This window comes from Adiantum capillus-veneris, chromosome 1 (genome assembly GCF_014529385.1).
Source record: "Adiantum capillus-veneris isolate H3 chromosome 1, ASM1452938v2, whole genome shotgun sequence".
Classification (NCBI taxonomy): Eukaryota; Viridiplantae; Streptophyta; class Polypodiopsida; order Polypodiales; family Pteridaceae; genus Adiantum; species Adiantum capillus-veneris.
In genome coordinates, this window is record NC_140931.1 from 98,561,262 (window position 1) to 98,574,140 (window position 12,879).

The following is a 12,879-nucleotide window of genomic DNA, read 5'->3' on the forward strand; positions in this document are numbered from 1 at the left end:
TTCGACCAAATTCAGGGGTGTGATTTTAGGCGCATTTGGGTTATAGGGGCATTGGGCAATCAAGTGATCTATGCCACAACGATTACATGTGAGTATTGGCATTGCAGACGTGCTCCCTTGATTCATTTGCATCTGTGCAGCATTCTTTTGCAGCCTAATAGGGCACTCCGCTACTCGATGTGGTCCACCACACTCGTAGCATTGAAGAGGTGGCCTCCTAGCCTGGGTGTTGATATTTTGACCTCTGGATGCGAGAGCAGCAGCTTGATAAACCGGCTTGACTTGTCCCCAACAATCTTCCATGTAGTATATAGGACACTCTTCCAATGTATCAAGTCCGTAGGCAATACTAGTGTCTATTTCCTCCTCACAGCCATCTGCATAAGCATTTGATGGCTCGCAACCCACTTGGTTCATAGGGGCGACTCTTGGATGCGGGGGCTGCGGTCCTAGCACAGGAGGTGGTAACGGTGTAGCTTGTACAACATTTTGAGATCTAGGGACCATGTGTTGCGGTAGTTGCTCAACAGGTGGAGTAGGCATCAATACAGGAGCTCGAGGTGCATCCGTCCAGGCTACAAGTGGTCTATTTGCCATCATACGTTTGATCATTAAACAATCCTTAGCTTGGTGACCATACCTACCACATGCGTTGCAAGTTCCATTAAATTTTACTCTAAACGTAGGGCACTCACTAGTGCTATGTGGACCTAAGCAAATGGAACACCAGTGTTGCTCCCTTCTTGGATACATGTGACTATTTTGAGGGGGTCTATTATCCTTAAGAGACTCTTGGATTGCCTTGGTGAGGTCTGTCAAGAATGTCTCAAATACCTTTGGCTCATTGGCAATGGGCTTTGCAGTCATGGGTTCATACTCAATGGCTTGTGAGCTAGTGGATCTCGTGTCAGTAGACACCCTCATGCCTGCTATCATCAAGTTGTCCTCTAATTGGATTGCATTGGCAGTGACATCTTCCCAGGTTGTGATACCTCTAATCACTAGTCCATTATAGATTCCTTCATTCCTCAACCCTCGAATGAATCGATCAAGCAGTTGGTTATTGTTGAAGCGCTCATTTACAGGGCAGCGAGAGTTTAAGTGCTTTAGACAACTAATGAAGTCCCTTACTGACTCTCCTTCCTTACGTTCGGCCTTCTGTAGCTGAGATGCTACACCCCAAAGCACACCTTCTCGTATGTACTCCTTTAGAAACAACCTTCGAAGGGTAGGGTAGATTGTTTTCTCATCCACCCTTAGGGTCCTATACCAATCTCCAGCCTTCCCACTTAATGTCAAGCTTAAGGCATTGCACTTATGTAGTTCGTTGCGTTCCCCTAAGGAATCACATACTTGTTCAAACACTTCAATGTGTTTCCTAGCATCTTCATCCCCATTGAATTTTTGCGTGAGTTTGGCAATTTGTACTGCCTTACTTCTAGGCTCTCTATCAGATGCGTGACGCATATTTTCCGCGATAGATTGACCTATGGTTTGAGCAAACGCTGCCAAGTCACCTATGTGAGGAGGCAGGGCCGGTGGAGGTACTCTTGGAATCATATGTGGGAGAGGAACGGGTGCCGGTCTTGGTATATGTGTGGATGATGCAGGATATGGAACATAACCGGGCATAGGTCCACTCGGATAAGAGCTAGGGAGCGGCACTCGAGGAGCATAAGCAAGTGGTACAATTGGAGGTGTGGGGGCCATGTGTGCATAAGGGGCTAGAGGCACATACGGTCGAGGCCCCATATTAGGTACTACGACACTAGGTAGTGGCACTGCGCTAACCGTAGATGTCATCGGTACATTCTCTGTCAGGCTTATCCCTGGAGTGAGCACTGTGTTTTCCTTGATAGAGGGTTGAGCCAAGTTAGGGAAGCTAAAGTTTTCGCTCGGAGGCTCAGATTGCATAGAGACCCCAGGTGAAATGACGTAAGATGGGTCCATGGGGCTCATTAGAGGAGTCTCCATTTGTGATAGAGTAGGCTGTTGAGCCTTGCTCGTATCCAGAAATCTCATGGGGCCGGTTCAGAGTATATTTACCCCTCGGTTTTGCCTTTCAGATTGAATAATGCCATGGATAACATTACAGATCATTTCCTGTTGATCTTCGATGCTCGTGGCACTAGAGGTGGATTGTACAATCTTTATCCATCCTACATGGTAGGCGTGGCCAGAGTGTAGATCCGTCAACACCTCAGTGTGGAGGTCGTATGTCCAATGATCATTAATGAACAATCCTTCTAGAGTCGACGTGTTAACGGTTTCTTGTGAGGTAGAAGCAATGTTGCTCCCCGTGGTTTTACTTGCCACCAACGGTACTCTAGAGGGAACTTCTGAAGGAGGCAGCTCAACAGGGCCTTCTTGGTAAGAAGTTGGTAGGATATCCACATGGACACTCTTTGGGGGTGTGGGGTCCACGTGCGATGTGAAAGGAGAGTCCACTTCCCCACCCCCTTCGTGTGCTTCATTTGCCTCAGGTTCCGAGTGAGTGGCTCTACCTAATGTTTCCATGAAACGGCTAAACATACTAGTACTAGGCTGTGGAGCTTCGGGAGGTGCATGGCCTTCTCTCTCAGTGTTTTGGTTAGGGTATGCTTCCATGATTTCTGAGTCGGAGGAGGAATCACTAGCGGCTATTTTAGGGTCTTGGGTGGTGCTACCTTGTGTCCCCGCTGAGGGTCTAGAGCTTATCGTGGATGGGTAATGGGTGTCCGTATGAACAGAGGAACCCTCAATATGCTCGTGTTCTAGCACCCGCCCAGAGCGTAAGTGCATGTGCTTTTGATACCCTACGGTGTCAAAAAGCTGCTCTAGGAGCCCTTGTGACTAGTTTTTAGCGTGTTTTTTGTTTGATTTTTTTCTAGATTTTTTAGAGCGTGTCGTGGAATGGGCCGTGTGATAGCTCGAAACGAGCGTATCGGTCAGAGGGTCGTGCCGTGCTTTACAGCCCTCCGTTTGGTCACTCTATGCCCTCGGAATCCCTAAAACTGTCAATTTCCAGTAGGGAACTAGGCCCAAACTAGAAAGTCTAAGGGTGCAAGTGGGAAGAGAAAGGAGGAGAGTGGAGGACTTGTCCCACATGCTCTCATTCTCTCTTGAGGGAGTAGGGTATATATATAAGAGTGAGTCTAGTATATATCATAAGACTGAGGACTGAGGCCTGGGCCTGGGCTTGGGCTTGGGAAAACGATCCCGATCTATCTTTTATACAAACCAACCCGTCCGTTTTAAGAGTCGCGTTTTTTATTTTCGAAAAATTTCGCCGCCCGCTCACTCGCGTTTTTTTTGATGCAGAAAACACAGAAATTGAAAACGCAGATATGCAGAAATTTTAGAAAACACAGAAATTGAAAAAACGCAGAAATGCAAAAATTGCAGAAAATTAAAAAACCGCAGAAATGCAGAAAATGCAGAAATTGCAGAAAATTAAAAAAACGCAGAAATGCAGAAAATTGCAGAAATTGAAAACGCCGAACTTGAAAATGCAGAAATTGCAGAAATTGAAAAAACGCAGACAATAGCAGAAATTGATACTTGACAGCAAATGTAGAAAACGCAAAAAACAGAAATCTCCACACACTCCTTCCCTGCCTTTCCTATGATAGAAATTGCACCAGAAGAAAGCGTAAAGTGCTAACCGAGCTTAGTGTAGGGCATATCCCCGGCAGCGGCGCCAAAAATGTGCACTCCTTGTCGCACTGTCGAAGCAAGGGACTTGCCAATACACCGTGTGCGAGCCACAAACGGCTCCAAGCACACAACAAGCCTAAACTAGCAAGCTCCAGAGAACAAAGGGTGTGTCACTCACCGCTCTACGCTCGCCTTCGTGGTGGATTCTTCGCCGCGATGAAGAAGAAGCTGCAGTCGTGCCGCGCTCAACCGCTTCGCCGCCGTCGTGCCTTCGTAATGCTCGATCGCACACACACTCTCCCTCTCTCTCTCTCTCTCACACACACACACACAAGGAGGTGAAGAAGAAGAAGATGGAGATGGAGCAAGAGCACTCTTCAATTGCACAAATGAGAGAATGAGTAAAAATTAGGTTTAGTTGGCTTTTATAGGAGCTCACCCCATTCACACTTGGGCGCCCATGCTTAACCAACTAATCCCTTGAATGTCCAAGTTAAAGTGCGCCTCTCATCAGCGATCACTCTACCTTTCCCTATTGGTCCGACAAGCCCGGTACCTGACTCTAAATAATACAACGTTTATAGATCATAGGGTGTCCGTGTGCCGTGAGGGTTAACAGTAGCCGGGGTCAAATTTATAGTACCACAGGACAAGGTTGTCTTCGTCTTCTAGCTCTAGGACTGTCCCTCTAGCAAGCTCTTGGAAAATCTTGAACTCTCTCTCTTTGAGCAACTTCACTTTCCTGCAAGATAGAGTGCCATCTAGTGTATACACAGGTGTGATGACGTAGGTGGTGAGTCTTACCACTTGTATTAATCCAAGTTGGATGGATACATAGCAAGCTGTAAAGTCGTCATCATAGCCTTGATTCACAAGCAACACCCCTTGAAGGTGGAGGGTCTTGTCTTTCCGCCAAGCAAAACCAATGTCAAAGACCTTGTCGATGACAAGCTCCGCCACTTCACTCGGTAGACGACGTAGAATCCATGCTGTTGTTTCTAGTTCCTGGCTCATGAGATGAGAGTGAGGTATAGAAAGACTTTGGAGGATTTACCCTTTTGTTTTGGAGACGGGGTGATTTTCGGCGCTGGAAAACCCTTGAATCTTTTGGTGCAAGGGAGAGGGAGGGACCACACGTCCGTAGTAGCTTCCTCAAGTTGTGAAGGCTTGTTGTGGGTGTAGATGGAATAGGTGGGAAAGATGTGGACGTAGATGTAGAGAAGCCTGGTGCTACTTGAAAGCCTAATGATGTGCGAACGCCTGTGCGGATGTCGAGGGAGAAAATGATGGCATTTTCTTCACTTTCGGTTGCACTCATGTCGAAGGTGCGGTTTTTGGCTACAATGTGAGCATGATGCAGCTTGTGCCTTGCTTTTACGCTTGCGAGAATGATGAGAAATGCAAACAATTTGAGTAGGGAAAGAGGGTCTTACCACCTCTTCTATGCTAACAATACAACACCCTGGCAAGAGTGTCTTGATGACTTGAGTCAAGCCTTCTTGAAGCTCCTCCTCTTCAGTGGTCCAATTAGAGAATTCAAGAAGCCACTCGTCCATGAAGAGAAGTAAACATGTCAACCTTGTAAACTAAAGGTTTCAAGAGCCCTCCTCCGTGGGGGCACCAAATGAGAGGCCGAAGTGAAAAAATAGACCCGGTGGCCTCTACACCAAGACTATGCACAATGGCCTCATCATGGGGGATACACAATAGGGGCACCACCTAGCAAGATATGCGGCTAGGACGCATATATATACACAATGAAGCATGCCATGGAAAAAAATTTCAAGATCCACGCCCATATGTGGAATGGGGTGGTTGGAGAATAAGGTGAGAGGAGTGATGAATGAGTGAGAATGGGCTTGCTACTCGTGCATGTTAGTAAGGAAGATAATGAGGTAGGGGAAACTTGCGAGTATGCTCACTTATCATACAAGAGGTGGCGAATCCGCACACCTCAAGATGGAAGTAGCAAGATGATAGGAATATGAGAGGGAGAGAGAGAGTGTGTGTGTGTATGGTGGCGAATCCGCACACCTTTACATAAGCAGAAAAAAAGGCAAGGAACAAGCATATACCATACTCACAATGAGATGTATCCAAAGCGACACAAAGTATGGCACCAAGATGGAGTGTGTTGATTGCTTGCAAAAGATGAATACAATAGGTAGCGTATGACAGGAAAATGAAAAGGGGACAAGATCGTAGGAGGCATAATGGAGAGATGGGAGTTGATGGCGAGGAATATCATGAGTGTGTCCACCCTTCTTCTTCTTGAAATTGTGCCTTCAACCCTTAATTACAAGTGGTGTGGAGGTGTGGTGCTCATCTTTTGTGCATGGTGATGGTGATGATGATGGTGTTTGTTGAAAATGATGAAACAGGAAACAGAAGGAAGACAACAACTCAGAGTAGGAAGAAGATGGAGAAGGAGAAGACACAGAGCTTGTGTACGAGATCTCTGTAGTATCTCTTTCTGTATTAGAATAATAGAGTATACAAACTCAGAGCTACAAAGCTTATATGAAACCCTAAGAGATAAGGTGTCCTTTCACACCGGATGTCCAGGGGGAAAAACCCAGTGGGAGAAAAGTGCCCCTGGTGAAGCGCGTATACACACTAACACTACTACATGTCTACAAATCCCCCCTGTAGTGATAGTGTGAATCTGTACAAGGTAGCATATCATCATGTGTATGAGAGTAAGCCCAAAGCTTTTCGGAAAGCTTCAAACTTTTCTCGTGATAACGCCTTCGTAAATAGATCTGCAATGTTATCCTGTGTAGGACAGTAAGTTAGTTTGATCTCCCCTACATGTAGCCTTTCCCTGACATAGTGGTAGTGAACCTCTATGTACTTTGTTCTTGCATGAAATACTGGATTCCTTGCAACTGCCATAGCACTCTGACTGTCAATGAAAATGGTAGTGGGTGCCTGTTGACACTCACAAAGATCTGCCAATAACCTGCGTATCCATACACAATCAACTGTTGCCGTGAAAGCTGCCCTGTACTCAGCTTCACAAGTTGATGTAGCCACTGTGGGTTGCTTCTTGCTTAGCCAAGATATACATGCATTTCCCAAGAAAAAACAATTTCCACTTGTGGAATGTCGTGTGTCAAATCACCAGCCCAATCTGAATCGCTGTAACCAAGAAGCTGCATAGAACTGTGCTTTCCATACATATCCCCCTTTGGAAAGAACATGGCAAGATTAGGGGTACCTGAAAGGTAACGAAGTATGCGCTTCACAGCCTGCCAATGATGCATACTTGGGCTGTGCATAAATATGCTTGCTTGTGAAACCCCAAATTGAATGTCTGGACGAGTGTTGCCTGCCAAATATATCAAGCAACCAACGGCTGCTGCATAAGTATGTACATCAAAAGGTTCTCCAGCATCGTGCATGCTCAACTTTGATCCAGTTTCTACGGGTGTAGAGATTGGTTTACAATTTTGCATACCAAACTTGTCCAAAATTTTATGCAAATATTTTGCCTGCAACATGTATATGCCATCCTCTGATTGCACAAACTGAATACCCAAGTAATAATGTAGCAAACCAAGATCAGACATCTCAAAGGTTTTTCTCAAAGCATCTTTAAACGATTCAATTTCATCTGCAGTATTGCCTGTAAGAAGCATCTCATCCACATAAAGTGTTAGCCTTGCTTTGTACCTGTCAACAGTACCATCTTGTTTCCTTTTTACCTTGAAAACCCACTTTGTACCAATAGGCTTTTTACCTGTAGGCAAGTCCACTAGATCCCATGTATGATTCTTATGAATAGAATCAATTTCTTGCTGCATAGCATCTTTCCACTGAACACACTCTAAAGCTTGTTCAAATGAATCAGGCTCATCTGCATCACAAAGAGTGCTAAAGCAAGCCAAATCTACTTGCTCTCTGCCAAAAGTAGTACCAGCACGTGTTTTTCGTGGCAACAGTGCATCCAACTTGCTATCCTGCAAAGTTTTCTAACCCATTTAGGCAAGGTTCTTTCTTCCCTGAGAACTTCTTGCTCTTCACGCACAATTTCCTCTACATCATGAGGTGTCACATGCTGATCAAAAGATTGATCAAGATTATCAACCTGTTGTGATTCTTGATTCTCCACAAAAGAAGGAAGCAAACCTTCAAATACATCATGTGCCTGCATATGCGGTACATCAAAAGCAACCATAGGTTGGGCAGTAGTTTCTGGAAAAATTACATCACGACTTTCAAAATTCTTGTTTGTAGAAGGATTGTAAAGTCTATAACCTTTAATTCCACTACTGTACCCCACAAATATACATTTGATTGCCTTATCATCAAGCTTCCCACGTAACTGCTGAGGGATGTGAGCATAAGCAAGACAACCAAAAACACGAAGATAACTGAGTGAAGGTTTTCTGTCATACCAAGCTTCAAATGGAGTAATGGTCTTCAAGGCACGAGTAGGACACCTGTTCAAAACATGTGCTGCACAAGCAACTGCCTCCATCCATAGCTTATGAGGCAAACTCTTAGCCTTGAGCATACATCTAGCCGTCTCCATTAAAGACCTGTTCTTCCTTTCTGCAACACCATTCTGTTGTGGTGTGTATGGCATAGTGCATTGGTGTTTAATGCCTTTCTTTCCCAAAAAATCTTTAAATGCACCTGACATGTATTCACCTCCTCGATCGGTACGAAGAGTCTGTACTTTGCAACCTGTTTCATTTTCAACCATGGCGACATAATGTTGAAAAACTGCAAACACATCTGACTTTGCTTTGAGTGGATACACCCAACAAAACCTGGAAAAGTCATCAATGAAGGTCACAAAATAAAGGTTGTTTCCTATAGATGGCGTCCTCATAGGACCACATACATCACTGTGTACAAGCTGCAACTTTCGTGTCGCTCTAACTGAACCATCCTGCAAAAATGCAAATCTGTGCATCTTTCCAATAACGCAATCTTCACATACATGTCTTGGTGGCATCTCCAATAAAGACAAATAATGCACCATATTATGACGTTGTAAAGTCATCAAACTGCCATAACTAACATGCCTAAATCTAGCATGCCACAACACAGCATCCTGCATGGCCTGAGTCTTTGTTTCTACAATACATACCTGAATCTGCTTTTCATAACGATCTAGCACAAATAGTCCATTTTCCAGCGTACCTGTAGTGATAAGAGAATAACCATTCTCTTGATCTCGTACAACACATCTGTCATCCTAAAAAATGACCCGAAGACCATTTTTTGCAAGAGAGGATACATACAACAAATTCTTCTTGATCCCTGGAACATATAAGACATCTGGCAAGCATAAATCTGAACCATCTGAAATGGTAATCAAAATCTTACCAACGCCTTTGATTGGATAAGAAGCATTATTTGCACATGTCACCTTCTTTCCTGCTGGAGCTGCATCCAATGAACAAAACAAATCCTTCCTTGAAGTAATATGCGTAGATGCACCACTATCAAAGTACCAAATCATTTGTGTCTTGTCAACACTGTAAGCAGAAAAATCTGAACATACTACAAAAGCATAAGAATCCTGCACAAAGTTTGCAGACTCTTCTTTAGCTGTAGAAGAATCACCAGAAGCTGAAACAACCAAACTTGACTCTTTCTTATTTTCTTTAGCAATTCGCTTTTTACACTCACTAATGTAGTGACCAGGTTTCTTGCAGTAGTGACATTTACCTTTCTTCTTGGACTTGTCGGAATCACCTTTAGACTTCTCTGAAGATTGTCCTGCATTAGACTTGGAGTAATGAGCACTCTCTTTACCCTTGTTTTTGTTCTGTACAACAAGAGCATGATCCATACCATCCACTTGTAAAGACTTGTTCTTATGTGATTGATCCTCCTGCAATAGCAAAGCCACTAACTCTTCAAAATGAAGAGGCTCAGGATTAGCTCGCAAAGATAGAGTCAAAGAAGTCTGAAAAGTCAAATAAGATGGTGGTAGTGAATTGAGTGTTTTGGAAACCAAGTCCTTCTCTGGAATCACTTCATCAATGCTAAGCAATTGCTCTTTAAGATCCCTGATTTTTGTAAGATGCTCGATGATATCGTCACCTTCGTCCATCTGTATTTTGTCAAGTTGTTTCTTCAAAAACTCTATTCTGGCAGCGTTTCTTCCTCCAAACATAGCTTGCAGAGTGTTCCAAGCATCCTCAGAAGTTCTGCATGATCTGATATGTGGTGTGATTGTCCTCTTTATGGTTAAGGCAATCACAGCCATAGCCTGTGCATCTTTAGTATCCCATCTCTTTTGCTCTGGAGTGACTTGTGAGAGTCCTGCACCAACAGCTGCACCACGACCAAGCGTGGCAGGTGCAATGCTACCTGGACGAACTTCATCTCCAGATACATAATCCCACAATCCTTTACCAACCAAAACATTTTTGGCCATAAAAGACCAAAGAGAATAGTTGGTACCATCCAATTTGTCTTCTGATGTAAACGCACCAAAAATCTCTTTCTCCATAGATTGAGCCATACTGTGGATGCACACAAGAGAGCAAAAGAACCTCCAAGAGATTCACAAATATCCTCTCCAATGCAAGAAAAACTCTACACAAAATCTCAGCACAAAGCTAAGACAAGCTGCTTCCCAAAAGAACTGTTTACCTGAAGAAAATCTGTCAAAAAGCACACCCTCTTGATCTAAACGCCTCCGAAAAGTAACTTCTGCTACGCTGCTCAGAACAAAATTCTAAGGGCTCGAACGGCTTCGAAAGGGGGGTAAAACCCCAGGTCACCTACTCAAAATACTCCCGGAACGTCGAGGATGCTCCCACGAGCAAATTTTCCGAAAACTGCTTGAAAACTGCGATTGCGCGCACGGACGCGAAAACGCAAGTAGAGGTTCTGGAAATCACCTTGCTCTGATACCAATCGTTGAAGATGATGAAACACGAAACAGAAGGAAGACAGCAACTCAGAGTAGGAAGAAGATGGAGAAGGAGAAGACACAGAGCTTGTGTACGAGATCTCTGTAGTCTCTCTCTCTATATTAGAATAATAGAGTATACAAACTCAGAGCTACAAAGCTTATATGAAACCCTAAGAGATAAGGTGTCCTTTCACACCGGATATCCAAGGGGAAAAACCCAATGGGAGAAAAGTACCCCTGGTGAAGCGCGTATACACACTAACACTACTACATGTCTACAGTGTTGTGATTATGTGATTAGGGTTCATGCTACAAGCATGTAGCACAAGAGTGTGTATGGATAGGTGTGTGTTTTTTTTTTGAGCTCTCATGGCCTCCTTATATAGGGAAGGAGGGGAGGATTTAGCAATATTTCTATTTGAGGTGAGTGTCCCAGTTTGGTGACTAGGAAAATGGGGTGCATGTGACTGTGGCTCCCATCTTGTCTCCTCATTATTTAAAATACCAGAGTCAATAGAGAGAGAAGATGAAAGAATGTGGGTAGGATGTAGAGGATATGAGATATTTACAATAGTTTAGCTTTGGCTAGACATAAGCTTATTAGGGAGAGAAGAGAGAGGTAAGAAATTTACAAGAGAGATTGTCAAAGGTGGATAGTTGTTGATGAGGATGGATCCTCCAAAAATGGTGATAGAATCACTCTAGACTTGCCAAGACCTCATTAAAAGAGCCCTGTCTCTTGTAATCATTCTTGAAGACTTGTAGAACCATAGCCATTCTAGAGGGAAGAAAATTGGGGATGGCCTGTGTCACCATTACACGAGAAAACTGGGGTCCACTACAAAAATCATATTTTCGTGTTCATAACTCCAAAAATTCTAAAACAAATTGAGCTAAAAGTGGAGATCACGAGCTACATCTTTCATGTTGAACGCTCCTTCAGATTTTGGGTTCTTTCCTACTTAAAAAATTCAGCCAAATAATGTATTATTTGTGGCTGCAAAGGTCTTTTGGTGGTCCCCTTTGAGTGGACTTCTCTCTTGCTTTCAAGTGTAAGCTCCTTCATGTGTATGAAAACATGACCTAGAGTTTTGAAAAGATTGGCAATCATCTAGATGGAGGTATTATTGAAATTTGAAAGTGGGGTTGAGGTTTGAAAATGAAAACTAGTGAATAAAATATTTGGTAAGGTGGAATAATATATATACATGAAAAATATATTAGAAAATACTAAACTATATAATGTAATTTAGAATATATATATTTAATATTTAAGGACAAAAGAGAGATCAACAAAGAAAGCTTACTTATTTATGCTACATCGTGATTGATTAGCATAAGTCTTATTTATTTAATAAAGGCTAAAACTTTTGTGAAAAAGGGAAGAAAAATCAAAAGTAACTTATGTAATAGGAAATATTTTGGTAAAAGGGCAAAGATATATGGGGGGGGGTTCCCATGCATGGAAAAGCTTGCCTCAGAGGCAATGAATTTGCGATTACGCTAGAGACGTCCCCCTCACACAATTGATATGGGACCCTAGTGAGTGGTAGTGGCCCTCTAAATAGACTAATAGAGAGTTGGTATCCTTCTTTGGATATAGTGTTTGCATTGAATGGAGAATTCTTTAGATGCATTAGCATCCCCTCTCACCATCCTTACCAATCAAGGCATTGGTCATGATAGCAACTCTCCCATGCTTCTCTCGTGTAGTTTTGGTCTTGCATTTGGGGCATCATAGTCAACTAAGTCATCGACTACTGTTTGTTGGCACTTAGGATGCATGTACCATCCATGACCCAACTTGCCAACATTACACCACATAGTAGTAGAATAAAGTTTGCCATTGGTATGCACAACTGGTTTGGTGAGTAGTGTGTCGTTTTCTTCTCAAAGGCAATATTCATGACGGATGTGTGACCTAGGGGTGATTGCATGGCTATAGCAACTTTGTCTCTATATGTGGGTAAATTTCAAAATTTACAGGTTGGGTTGCACTCAATCTAGCTAGCATGTACACTTGCAGATATCTACCAAGACTCGTTGCATGGATGTTGAGGTCTGTTGCAATTGACGATAAGCAGGTTAGTAATATAAGGCGCGTATTGTTTGTTTGTGTACATTTGGGCACCAATGGAACCTTAAAATGTGAGGGCAATGAAAGCAGAAAAGTTCACTCAAACATTTCTCGTTGCAAGAGTTTTGGGCATCATGCTAAAAGAAAGGGTGTACTGCAAAATACACACACCCATGCATGTTCTTCTTTGAGAGAGAAGACTGTATTCACCCATTCACATGCTTGCCCTTACCCATATTTTATACCATAGCAGCCATTAATTTGGCTTAGCTCCCACTCCCTT